Source organism: Cetorhinus maximus, chromosome 3 (genome assembly GCF_964194155.1).
Source record: "Cetorhinus maximus chromosome 3, sCetMax3.hap1.1, whole genome shotgun sequence".
Lineage (NCBI taxonomy): Eukaryota > Metazoa > Chordata > Chondrichthyes > Lamniformes > Cetorhinidae > Cetorhinus > Cetorhinus maximus.
The window spans coordinates 61,920,510-61,934,496 of record NC_135881.1 but is presented as its reverse complement, the minus strand read 5'-3'; the positions used below and the strand labels follow the sequence as shown (position 1 = coordinate 61,934,496).

Genomic DNA, 13,987 nt, shown 5'->3' with positions numbered 1-13,987 from the left:
CTCACTCACTGTTGAAATCAAGTCAGTATGACTCAATGCCATGTGACATGAAGCTGTCTGATATTTAACTGTGTAACCAGGTAGCTGGGAAGTCCCCATTTCCCCGCCCACAATGGCCAGGCAGATCAGGACGCCACTGATCTTCAGTGCCTCTGCACTGGTGAGCTGTGAGGTGGTTGCAGGGTCTGGGAGAGCAGGCTGCACACTGTGCTAATCACCAGGGCCCGTGGCCACCTCATGCCTCAGTGTGCTCGCAAACAAGCACGTAGTGGGTGCTCCGCTCTGAGACAAAGTCCCAGCGGCCAAGAACTGCTTGTCCTGGAGTGGGAGCCCAAGCCTGTGTGGCCATTTGTTTTGAATGCCAGGGTGCATTCTTGGTGAAGTAGTCTGCCCTTGGCCATTCTCTCACCATCTCACGCAGGCACTGGCCCACTAAAGGACTACACTACAGGCGTCAAGAAGGGAGGCTAAGAGAAGCGGCAGCGAGGTTTGGGGAAGCAGTACATGCACGTCTTGCCACCTTCTCAGCCACCCCAAACTCCTGTGATTTTAATCTCTAAACCTCCCAGGTCCGAAGGTGAGTGCGTGAATACCAGTTGTGAATGGCCATAACAGGACATAGACTACTGGGATAAAGAAAGCATCAGAGATTGGACAGATGCAGTTCAATGTAAAAAAATGCGAAGTGATAGATTTTGGAAGTAGGAACAGGGAAAGGAAATACAGACCTCAAAAATGTAAGACGTTAAGTGGAGTAGAGGAATCTTATTCTGCAGATATACAGGTTCTTAAAAGGATGGATTACAAGTACACAGGGCATAAAAATAGATAAATGAACTCCTGGGGCAGGATATTGAGGACGGCGAGCGTGGGGCGGGTGGAACTCCTGACGTCACCCCGCGTCATTTCAATTTTCAGGTCAGCGGGGGCTCAGCCGAATCAGTTGTGCGCCCACCAACCTGTCAACGGCCAATTGAGGCCATTTAAAAAGTAATTTGACTAGTTAATGGACCTGCCCATCCAACCTTAAGGTTGGCGGGCAGGCCAGGAGCCCTGGCGGGCTTCAGAAATAGCATGAAACCTCATCCATAGGTGGGATGAGGTTTCATGTAGGTTTTTAAAAATGTAATAAAAGTTTAATTAAAAGTGATGGATATGTCCCAACTCATATGACAGTGTCACATGAGGGGACATGTCAGGGAAAGTTCATTTCTCTACATGTACCATTTTTGAATTTGGCGCCGATCTCCCTAAGCAGCACTTTGCCTCAGGGAGATGAGTGCGCTCTTTTGTGCGCCGATCGAAGGCGCTCCCGCACGTGCCCACTCCTGAATTTCCCTCCCCCCGATGGGGCGAGAATTCTTCCCTTGGTGTTTCTAGAAGTACAGAACGCAAAAGAAAGGAGGTAACATTGGAATTTCACAGGGCCATAATTAGACTGGGTACTTGGGATTACCATGTAGTTTTGAGCACCCTCAAATAGAAAGAATATAAAAGTAATCGAAAATGTGTATTGTAGGTTCACTACTGAAGGACAAGGAGGCAGAGTTAGGAAGAGAAACATGAGAAGTTTGGGCTTTTTCACTAAAGCTGCAGTGAGTGAGTTTGAGAGTGAGTGAGTGTGTGTGAGATGAGTGAGTGTGTGAAAGTGAGTGACTGTGTGTGAGTGACTGTATGTGAGAGTGAGTGAGTGTGTGTGTGAGAGGAGTGAGTGTGTGTGTGAGAGGAGTGAGTGTGTGTGAGAGTGTGTATGTGAGAGTGAGTGAGTGTGTGTGAGAGAGTGAGTGAACCTTGAGACTGTAAGTGAGCTGGACACACACACACACACAGACACGGTGTGGACACACACACACACACACACACCCTCCCCTTCCCCTTCCCCTTCCCTCCCCAAAAACCTATCCATATATCGGATGGGAGAGGAGGAAACCCCAGGCTGAAAAGCAACCCACTTCTGACCCCAATTTTCATATGAATTCCATCTAGGCCAGCTCGGATTTGCACCACCAGTGGTGAACGCAAGGGTGATGTGAGTTAAGCTCAATTCCTTAGCTCAGCCCCAGTTCCCTCCCCCTTCCCTGGTGACCAGGACTTAGGGCCTAGCCTATCTCTCGCTAGTTCTGCTTCTTAAACAAAAAGGCAAAGAACATTTTATTAGTTAGCTCTGCCACTTGGATCATTTTAATGGTCATTTTTATTACTTACTCATTTTTAAAATTATCGATTTATTGTTTTGACATTGATATTTTTTGCTTAGCAAGTTGCTTAAGTTTTCCTCATACCTTAACTTTTTTGAAATGTATGTTTAAAGTTGTGCCAAACCAGATCTCAGGCAACAGCTGCTGAGTTTCTTGCTGAAGAGGAATGAAAGGCTCACAAGAAGTCTGATTGCTTTTGGAGAGCTGGCAAAAAGGGTTATTTTTGCCCCAATAGAAACAGGAAGTGTTGGAAATGTTCAGCAAGCCTGGCACCATCTATGCAGAGAGAAACAGAGGCCAGTGACCCTTTGTCAGAACTAGGAACTGATTGTGGACCTGAAGTATTGCCTCTGTTTCTTTCTCCACATATGCTGCCTGGGCTATTTCTAGCGTTTTATGTTTACATTTCAGATTTCCAGCATCTGTACTACTTTGCTCACCTATTATATACTCCATGCTGGGCATTTGTAAGTGTGGTCTGTTTCAATTTAAAAAGAAAATATTTATCACTCAATGCAAAGTGTAATTTTTCTGTTAACAAAGCCCACTTGTGTGGATAAAAATAACACATGATTGCAGATGAATAGGTTGATGTGAATCTACTAGAAGGTTTTGCCATATTTAAACTTGGAAGTGAAACCAGGAGTCATTCGCCCATAAAATATGCCCTGTTAATTCAAGATATTCCCATTTTTACATGGGATTGTTGTTTGTGATGCTTGTGAGGTTCAAGTCTTTTTTGATGTTGCTGTCCAGATATTGCATAGGGCCAGTTCAAAGAAGCCCAGCTGGTTGCAACAAAGTTGTGTAGTAATTGTCTGACAAAGCCATGGTTGTAAAATGTATCATACTGAAATCTGAGCTTTCAATGGGCTTTATAAATAGAGGCATAGAATACGAAGTCAAGAAATTTTGCTGAGCCTATATGAAACATTTCAACCCCACTGTGACTATGGTTCCCAATTCTCCAATTCTGGATGCCCAAAGGATATGGGGGTGGGTGGTGGTAGGTGATGGGGACATGATGGGGGAGGAAGTGGTTAAAGGATGAAGGGGGAGGGGGAATCAGGGTTACAGAAACAGGAGAAGCACCAAAGACCATGATTTCGCCCCCTGGCACTGGCTGGCTGAAGGGTCATCTCCACTTCTCTGTCTCTCCCTGGTGTTCTGTGCTCTCTTTCCTGCAAGGAGGGAAAGAGCAGTCCTATGAGTGAGTGCAATGGCATGTGCTCAGTCAATGGATGTAGAACATTTGTTGAGGGTAAATATCAGGGAGAGGCAAGAAATTACATAAGGATGAGGGTGAGTATCAGTAGTGAATGGATTGATGGGGGTGCGAGGAAGTAATTTCACAGAGAGGGTCGAATGGATCTGCAAGGTAAGTGCGTATGAGGAGTGATGTGATGGAGTAGCTTGAGAAGGCAGAATAAGAGGATGGGGTGATGTGCACAGCGGGATGTAGGGAAACTGCATTCACCTTTCCTGACCGGCCTAGAATGAACCGCGCCCCCCCACCCCCCCCACATGCCTCGAGTTATTGGATGGATATAGAAAAATGGAAACATAACAAGGAAAGTTTAGGAAGCTGCAGATGAGTGGCAGTGCTCTGCAACACCAGTTGGCCATGCTGCCTGTTTATGTGGTTGCTTGAGGTGAGAAGAAAAGCCGGACACCCTGATGTCTGTGGCTTCCAGCCTCACTGTCCCCAGTGCTCCTCCTGCTGGTGTCCAAGATCTGCAGAGTCTTGGGGCCAGATTTTCATCTCTGATGTGGGAATCAAGTGATGGGACTAATTCTGCCATCCCGATCCTGCCTCCACCACCAGTCTGCTGGAAAATGGGATTTTCCTGGAGCCATGGTCTGAGTTGGTCTGAAAAGGGTCTGCTGCCGGAAATGGGATGATGCTGGAGTGGCCAGGTTAAAAGGCCTGCCTCTGTTCACAAAAATTATTTGCCCAGTTCTTCTAGTAGAATCAGCAGCAAAGCTTGAGTTGTATCGGGAAAACCTCACAATCAACATAAATTTAAACTTTCTAATCAATTTAAACCCCCTTCATCCTGGCTTCCCTCACCCCATACCTCTCACCTCCTCACCCTCACCCATTATCCACTTTATGAATATAACTCACAAGCTCTATTATAACAGTTGGAAGCCCTTGTATAGCCCATAAAATTCTTCGTAAACAAACAGGCTCTTCAAACCAGTTGTGTAAGCAGAGTCAAGTATTTCCAAAATGATTGGGTAGTTGGATTGCAGCCAAGAGTCCATAAAATTCCCCAGGTAAACAAACTGACCTCTCAATTGCTATCTTAGTGGATATCTGAAGTGAAAGCATAAAAGTAATGGGAAAAATATAAAATTTACACTTGGCAATCATACTAGACTACCCTTCCAATAGTGTGCAATAACCTCTACCTTTTTATCCATTGGATGAGCTTTTTAACTTGTCAGAAGACTTTTCCACATTTATAATGTTGATCTTTTACTTGACAGCCTGGCAAAAGTAACAATCTGGCAAACACATTGTTTAATGTGTAGTTACATCTATCGATCACTGTTATGATCCACCTTACTGAACACAGCTGCAACTCACGCTAATGGGGCCAAACCATTTTACTTACGTGTTAAACTCTTCCTGTGTCCAATCCATGGTTTGTGCTTCCATGCAGCTGCTGTAAAGCCCAACAGCAGCTAAAGTCGAGCAGCCTCCCTGAAAATTAAACAATTTAACAGAGAAGGGCTGTCAATGAGCCTACAATGCTGTCAATTGCCTCCTTAAGAGGCAATCCAGTGCCTAGTCCCTCCTCCACCCTTGTGAAAATTGCTGACAGCGGAAACAGAAGTGGGACCTCTTGGCCTGTTGCTCGATGGCGAGTTTTTCTGGACCCACCGCCATTTGGTCCTGATTCTGACTATGAAAACCTGGTCCCTGGTAATCTTGAGGTTATTGTGTGCCAACTTGTCCTTCAGAAAGGGAGGGAATGAGTTAATGTTTGGCTGATGTAAAGGATTGCGTCTGGATGTGTGACATGGCTTCCTGTAGTGTGAATGCTGGAGAAGCAGCCAGTGTCAAGCAGGATTGGGCGGTGGTTGTGGGATTGAGTGCAAAATGGCAAAACAGTGGACAGAGAAGTGAAAAGCTTTGCAGTTTCTACCAGTTAAAAGCAGAATGCTGCTTGTGCTTGGTATGTGGGCAGTAACAAGAGGTGAGTGTGAGATTGCAATGAGGAGGGGATTAGTGAATTTTCTCCTTGTGGTTGAAGGAGAAACATGTGAAGCTGGGAGAGAAGTGTTTGATGTGATGGGGGAAGGTTTAAGTGCTGTGGCAAGGTCTCATGAAAACATCATTCTCACCTTTGCTTTCCAAGTAAGAATATTGAACTGGCATTGCATCCATGAGCTGGGTAATACTTCAAATATACACATTTTTCTGACACTTCACTCCATGGCTGTGTTTGTCTGGACATCTTTGTGCCACAACAGGGGAAGAAGACCTGTTTGTAGATTCTCACTTGCTCCACCAGAATCTCCATTACTACATCACTGAACCTCAGAGCTCTTGATTGTGACAAGTCTGAGTCACCAAATTGTTCCTTTCCTGGGATAAATATGATACCTTGCTTTAAAAGTTGCAAGCACTCTTTCAATAGACAAGGATGCAAAATCCCACCCCTAAAATTTGCAGACTGCCCAATGAATTGCAAACCTGTGGGCAACATGACAATGACACTCAGACGAGGCCACACCTTTGTATTGGTTCTGGCCCCTCATCAGTAACTTGATGTAGGCAGCTCGAGCAGCTCAATCCACCAAACTCCTGACACACACTCAAACTCGGTTAATGAAGGCTATGTTTTTTTTTATATTTGATAATTAAAGTCACAGCCGGACAATTTTATATTCAAACGCTGATACATTTGGTTGACTCTGAACATGAAATTTTAAAAGTCAAAGCCATTTTGCATGCAGCTCTTGTAGTCAGTAGTCAAAAAGCTCATCATTCTCACAGTGAACCTTTAACTATCGCCCAACTAGTCTCCAGGGTGAAATGCAGTGACCCACAATATGACACCATCTAGTTTTATTTCAGCGTGATCTTACAGTTTTCCTGTCTTTATTTGTATGGGTCACTGAACCGATAAGACTACAAAATGATTCCTACTTTCTGCTAATTACATGTGTCCTGTTGTATTTTATGAATTCACTTTCAATCAGGACTGAATTGCTACAGCATTAATATGTTACAGTTCATGATAGATGACCTTATTATAACTTGCACAGTCTGCAGATTTTCATTATGGTTTACAACTTGAATAAGAAACTTCTGTGAGCCAAGTATAATTTGAATATGCTTTTGAAGAGGAAAATACTGAGATACATTGGCCCCACAATTCATCCAGCTTGATATCATACCTGGCAGTGTTCGATTGAGATTGTGTGGTCAGTGGATGGGCAGGCACCTGATTTGCATGGGCCCAAGCATCGCTTCAGGTGCTGCCTATACGTGAACATGAAAGATTATTACCAACTTGTTCATGAGTGGGGTATGTGGCCTCTGACCTCGACCAGTGACTCTTTAGCCCCCGAGAAGGGCCAATATTCAAAAAAATAAAATAGCGCATTTCAGGCATCCATGTACCTTGCCAGGCCTAAACCCCGCCAATGGTGCCCAAATATGTGCTTACAAAGTCTGTGATACTTTAACTCAGTGTACCAGTCATCATGAAAATGGTGACTCCCAATTGGATCATGAGCAGAAACTCCTGGCTGAGGGAATTCCCATCCGCTGCTTGTCATTTGTCTTGTAAGAGGAAGCCAAAATTTTGATGCCTTGAGTCAATGAGGAAACTGGATATGGCAGAACCTAAAGAAAATCATCAGAATTCCAGCGCCAACATATAAAACACCCTGGGTGTTTTTTGTAAATGGTAATCATGGTTAAAGGATTGCGGCCACAATTCTAAATTTAGTCTTAAGAAACGAAGCTGGGCAAGTGGATGAAGTAGCAGCGGGGGACCATTTTGGAGATAGTGACCATAATATAGTTAGATTTAGCATCATTATGGAAAAGGATGAAGATAGAATAGGAGTAAAAGTTCTAAATTGGGGAGGACAAATTTTACAAAGTTCGAGAGGTGAGCTGGCGACAGTGGACTGGATACAGGTATTAGAAGGAAAAACTGAGTCAAATCAGTGGGAAGTATTCAAAGGCAAGATTCTACAGGCACAGTGTGGACATGGCCCCACAAAGAAAAAGGGTGGTACTATCAAATCTAGAGCCCCCTGGTTATCCATAAGCATACAGGTCAGGATAAAGCAGAGAAAGAAAGCTTATGACAGTCACAAAAGACTTAATACTGTAGAAAGCTTAGAGGAGTATAGAAAGTACAGGGGTGAAATAAAAATGGAAATTAGGAATAAAAAAGAGAGGATACAAAAAAATATTGGCAGGTAAAATCAAAGAAAATCCTGAGATGTTTGACCAGTTCATTAAGAGCAAGAGAATAACTAAGGAAAAGGTAGGGCATCTCAGAGATGTACATGGTAACTTGTGGATTGCTGCAGAAGATGTGGACAGGGTTCTCAATGAATACTTTGTCTCTGTCTTCACTAAGGAGAGAGATGATGCAGACATTCTAGTTATAGAGGAATAGTGTGAAATATTAGATACAATAAGCATAGTGAGAGAGGAAGTTCTGGAGGGACTGGCATCCTTGAAGGTGGATAAGTCACCAGGGCCAGATGAATTGTATTCCAGGCTGTTGAAGGAAGCCAGGGAGGTAATAGTGGATGCTCTGAGGATAATTTTCCAATCTGCACTAGATGCAGGTGTGGTCTCAGAGGATTGGAGGTCTGTGAACATTGGAGCATTATTTAAAAAGGGTGTGAGGGATAGGCCATAAAATTATAGGCTGATCAGTTTGACTTCAGTAGTAGGCAAATTATTGGAAACAATTCTGAGAGACAGGATAAACTGTCACTTAGAAAGGCACAGATTACTCAGGGATTGTCAGAATAGTTTTTTTAGGGGGAGATTGTATCTTACTAACTTAATAGAACCTTTTGAGGAAGTTAAAAGGAGGATTGATGAGGATAGTGCAGTGGATGTTGTCTACATGGCTATCAGTAAGGCCTTTGACAAGGTCCCATCTGGCAGACTGGTCAGGAAAGTGAGATCTCATGAGATACAGGGTTGGATCCAAAACTAGCTCAGTGACAGGAATCAAAGGGTAATGGTTGATGGATGTTTTTGCGAATGGAAAACAGTTTCCAGTGATGTTCCACAGGGCTCAGTGTTAGGGCCCTTGCTGTTTGTTGTATACATTAATGATTTAGACCTAAACGCGAGAGGCATGATTGTGAAATTTGCAGATGACACAAAAATTGGCCCTGTAGTTGATAGTAAAGAGGATAGCTGTCGAGTCCAAAATGATATCAATGATTTGGTTGAGTGGGCGGAGAATGTGGAAATGGAATTCGATCTGGATAAATGTGAGGTAATACATTTGGAGAGTGCAAACAAAGCAAGGGAATATTCAATAAACGGGAAGTTATTGAGAGGGGTTGAGGAAATGAGAGACCTTGGAGTGCATGTCCACAGGTCCTTGAAGGTGGCAGGACAGGTGGTTAAGGTGGTCAAGAAAGCATATGGAATGCTTTTCTTTATTGGGCGAGGTAAAAATGTTGGTTAAACCACAGCTGGAATTTTGTGTACAGTTCTGGCCACCACATTACAGGAAGGACATAATTGCTCTGGAGAGAGTGTAGAGGAGATCTACAAGAATGTTGCCAGGGCTTGAAAATTGCAGCTATGAGGAGAGATTGGATAGGCTGGGGTGGTTTTCCTTGGAAAGGGGAGGCTAAGGAGTGACCTAATTGAGGTGTACAAAATTATGAGGGGCCTAGATGGGGGAGACAGGAAAGACTTGTTTCCCCTAGCTGAGGGGTCAATTACCAGGGGGCATGGATTTAAGATGATTGGGAAAAGGATTAGAGGGGACATGAAGAAAAACATTTTCACCCAGAGGGTGGTGAGTGTCTGGAATTCACTGCCTAAGTTGGTGGTTGAGGTTGAAACGCTCAGCTCATTTAAAAGGTACCTGGATCTACATCTGAGGTGCTGTAACCTGCATGGCTACAAATCAGGTGATGGAAAGTGGGATTAAAATGAGCGGCTAGTTTCTTTTTTGTCTTTTTGGCTGACACAGGCACAATGGGCTGAATGGCTTCTTTCAGCACTGTAACTTTTCTATGGTTCCATGGATTGTTCCAAGCAGATAGCCGTTGTGTGTAATTGGAATGATTGCTTAATATTTGATTTAGTTCTGATTTGTATTTACCAGGACAAATCTGGTGATGTCAATAATTATATGTCACTTGCCCCAGATTATTTGGAGTTCAGGGCTAATCCATTCAGCTGCTTTTCTTTAGAATTGTGCCATTGTGCATCCTGTGGGTCTGAAATATCTGTCTGTTGTCAGTACGTCCTACAGTTAAAATGAATGTAATTTTAGATTGTGAATTATGAGGAAAGATTGAGGAAAGTTTTGTTTGTCCTCCTCAGAACATAGTAGACTTTAAAGTACTCTTGTTAAAGCTTTCACATTTATAAAGGTGATTGGAAATGTTGATTCAGGCAAATTGTTTACAGAATCATAAAAATTAATGCACACAAGGTAGCCATTTGGCTCATCATCTCAATGTTGTTGCTGCCTGTTCCACTGAAACTATGCACTCCTATTCCAGCTGAGCGCTTCACTAGTGTGAAGGGTTCAACCATGAAGGAAAGCCAGGAGAAGTATTTTCTTCTAAAAGGGTAACACAGTTAATACAGCATAGTACAAGATATCAAAAAAACTATTAAAACAAGTAGAATAGAAGTTTTAGAGATATGCTGAGACAGTTGGTACATTGAGATTACAATCTAACAGAAAGTAATGGATTTATTGGGCCTAATAGTTTTCCCGTTTCCAAAAATCTCTTGTGTAAAAATATATGAAATTAGAAGGTTTAAAGAATGAAAAGCTAAATATTGCAGAGAGCATCTGTAGGTTTTAGTTGGCGATTGTGGCTGCAATTTTGTCAACAGCATGCCATTCCCTATGTCATAACTAGAACTGAGCGCCACTTCTGCTTTCTCTCTTTTTGCCATTTCCCACGCAATCATAATTAACATTCTAAGTGCCAGCATGTATGTAAAACACGTTCAATTTAGCGGCAGGGGAAGCTGTTTATTGGTGAAACCCAGCATCAGCTGACAATGCAGCATCTACGGGTAGCCTATTAAAGAGCCTCCGTGCACCATGGCCACAACTTCCCAACCCCGTTGCCATTAACATAAGACTTGGGAGCATATGGGTGTTTTTCAAAATTAAATTTCACTTGTAATTATTTCACATTACATAGGTTTCACTTTATTCATGTGAACAAGATTATTATTCTAGACTAGCTTAGGCACTGGCATGCATCATGGTTGGCACAAATTGATGGTTACAGGGGAGTTAGGGACATTTCCTTTATTTTGGAAGAGACAGTGTTCTGTTTTTGCATTAACTCTTTATTGGATGTTCATATTAGTGTCCTACTCACCACTCTGTGGGACATGGCTGAACTTGCAGGCTCAGCTGGCCCTCCCTTCTCTGCATTGTACAGGACATTGTCTGAGATCACTCTCAGTGGGAATAATTGAAATGTTGCGCGTGAGATCAAAGCCCTGTAAGGACCCTGCCAGCCAACAGCCTGAGATGGACACACATTTGGACAGTATTGATACCACCCTTTAGGCCCCTCATTTTCTTACCTTGACTGACTGCTGACTGTCCTCACCACACCGCACCCCCCCCCAACCCCCACCACCACCTCCAGGACACCAGGCTCTACCCATTTCACTCCTCCATGCCCCTGACCCCACCCTCTGTTCTCATCTGGATCCTGCTTCTCCTATTCCATGCTCCTGACCCCACTCTGCAACCACCCTCACACCTGATGCACCCTTGCCGGTCCCAGGGCTCTATTCAAGCTGCCATTCTCCTGCTCCCCTCCCTTGTGCCATAGAGGTAAACAAGGAAAGCTGCTGATCTTACACACAACTGCACAAAGCCGACTGATGCACACCACCTTTAAACGATCGCGAACTAGGTGCACGAGATTCTTGTGTGTTGCTGACTTTATCTTAAAGGTAGGACATAATTTTAAAAGATTTATGTTAATGAGTATTCATGGCATGGAAATATATTACAAGTATGAACCTGCCACAGGCCAGGGTAATACTTGACATACTGCAAACGCGCTGCTGACTTTATCACTGCATCTCAAACCGCCATCATGAAATCCAAATTTCCCATCCCGCCTAATTAAGTCACATTTGCCGCCCTTGTGGGCTCCATAAAATCCACCCCCCCCACCTGTACTTATAATTCAAAGGAATGAAAATAAACTTCCCGGGATAGATTGGAAGAAATAAAAATTGATGCTGCCCTAAGCTCACTGAACCCCAGCTTAAATGCTTTCATATTACTAAAAAAATGGCTCAAACATAAAAATTGCTTTTCACAACAGTAGTGGGTAAACACAGCAGGTTCATATGACATTGCTACATGTCAGTAAATTTAAAGTGCTGCATCTGGTTAAAAAAAACAGTAATTTACCCTGAATGGATGTCGACTTAGTGCTGGGGTACAGGACATTAAAGGCAGCACCTGAGGTTGATAAGGCTCTGAAAGGTAGCTCATGGACAATAAAATTGGGTTCCAGTGCCATTGGTATTGGTGCTATGGGAACCTGGAGAGGCTAAAACCACAGGCAGTGTGCTTCCGGCCAGTTCCAATGTGGACCGTGGGAATTGCCATCTTATGAAAGATAATGGTGTGGGTGTACTGTCCATCTGCCGGAAGATTGCAAAGTGGGCAGACTGTGACTTCACTCAGCGTCTAACGCTGATATGGTGCGTAACTTGCTATTTTGGGCCTTGCAGTTTCTGTTAATGCCCTCTCTTAAATGCTCTCGGCTGAACATGAGTTCAGATGCAGAAGTCTCCCCCCACCTCCCCCACCACCAGTAGTAATATTTAAAATTATCAGCATGGGACTTTAAGGTGAGGTGCTTTTAACTTTCTTTTGCTGGGGCAGAGTTAGTGGATGTACTGTGCACTGTGCTTTAGGAGCTATTGTAAAAAGTTACTGGAGTCAGAACGGAGTGTCACAGAATCGTTTCAAGGAGTTCAATGGAGTTTGAAGGCCTGTGAATAGAAAGTCTGCTATCACTCATGGGGCTATAGTTCTAGGTCCTCTTGGGCTGCAGCACAGAAAGATGAAGCATAGGCAGCAGAGTGGGGAAGCTGTGCACAGAGGGAGAAAGAGGAGGATCCTCAATAGTAGGCAAAATCATAATACAATCAGGCAGAGTCAGCATGGTTTTGTGAAAGGGAAATCGTGTTTGACGATTTTATTAGAGTTCTTTGAGGATGTAACAAGCAGGGTGAATAAAGTAGATGTAGTGTATTTGGATTTCCAAAAGGCATTTGGTGCTACATAAGAGGATACTACACGAGATAAGAGCTTATGTTGTAGGGGGTGATATATTAGTATGGATATAGGACAGGCTAAATAACAGGGAATAGAGAGTCAAGATAAATAGGTCATTTTCAGGATGGCAAACAAGTGGAGTGCCACAGGGATCAATGCTGGAGCCTCAACTATTTACAAATTATATTAATGACTTGGATGAAGGGACCCAATGTATTGTGGCAAATTTTACTGATGATACAAAGATAGGTAGGGAAGCAAGTTGTGAGAAGCATACAAAGAATCTGCAAAGGGAAATAGATCGGTTAAATGAGTGGACAAACATTTGGCAGATGGAGTACAATGTGGGAAAATGTGAGGTCCGATTAAGCAGGAAGAATAGAAAAGCAGAATATTATTTAAATGGAGAGACACACAGAATGCTGCATTGAATAACAAAAAGTCAGCATGCACATACAGCAAGTAATTAGGAAAGCAAATGGAATGTTGGCCTTTATTGCAAGGGGGGTGGAGTATAAAAGTAGGGAAATATTGCTACAACTGTACAGGGCATTGGTGAGACCACACCTAGAGAGTACTCTGTACAGTTTTGGTCACCTTACTTAAGGAATGTCCTACTTGTATTGGGAGCAGTTCAGAGAAGGTTCACTAGGTTTATTCTTGGGATGAGGGATTTGTCTTATGAGGAAAGGTTGAATAGGTTGGGCCTATACCCATTGGAGACAGTTTAGAAGAATGAGAGGTGATCATAGTGAAACATAAAATTCTGAGAGGGCTTGGCAAGGTAGATGCTGAGAGGATGTATCCTCCATGGGGGAATCTAGAACTAGGGGAACAGTTTAAAAATAAGAGGTCTCCCATTTAAGATGAGGAGGAATTTCTTCTCTCAGAGAGTTGTTAGTCTTTTGAATTCTCTTTCCCAGCAAGCAGTGGAGGTTGGGTCATTGAATATAATCAAAGCTGAGTTTGACAGATTTTTGATAAACAAGGGAATTAAAGCTTATGGGAGGCAGGTGGGAAAATAGAGTTAATGCCACAATCAGATCAAACATGATCTTATTGAATGGTGGAGCAGGCTCAAGGGGCCAAATGCACTGGAACCACAAACAGTTCTACTTCTTTAATGTGAAGTTGGTGTGCGACCATGCGCACAGCATCATGTTGGTGAATACCTGATATCTTGGCAGCAGCCACAATACTTTTTTCTGTTGAAGAGTCATACGGACTCGAAACGTTAACTGTGTTCCTCTCCGCAGATGCTGCCAG

General features: G+C 43.3%; 1 protein-coding gene across 2 annotated transcripts in view; it reads left to right on the top strand.

Annotated features, from left to right (window-relative positions):
* znf804b (zinc finger protein 804B) overlaps nucleotides 1-13,987 on the top strand; it is a 630,264-nt gene that overhangs the window by 345,902 nt on the left and 270,375 nt on the right. Inside the window, exon 1 of one of the 2 annotated variants that reach the window (XM_078538459.1) lies at nucleotides 5,240-5,404. The exons of the other annotated variant lie outside the window; for it this stretch is intronic. The gene's annotated coding sequence lies outside the window, so the exon portion shown is untranslated. Of the gene's footprint in view, nucleotides 1-5,239; nucleotides 5,405-13,987 lie in introns of those variants that run through there. 2 annotated transcript variants of the gene reach the window in all.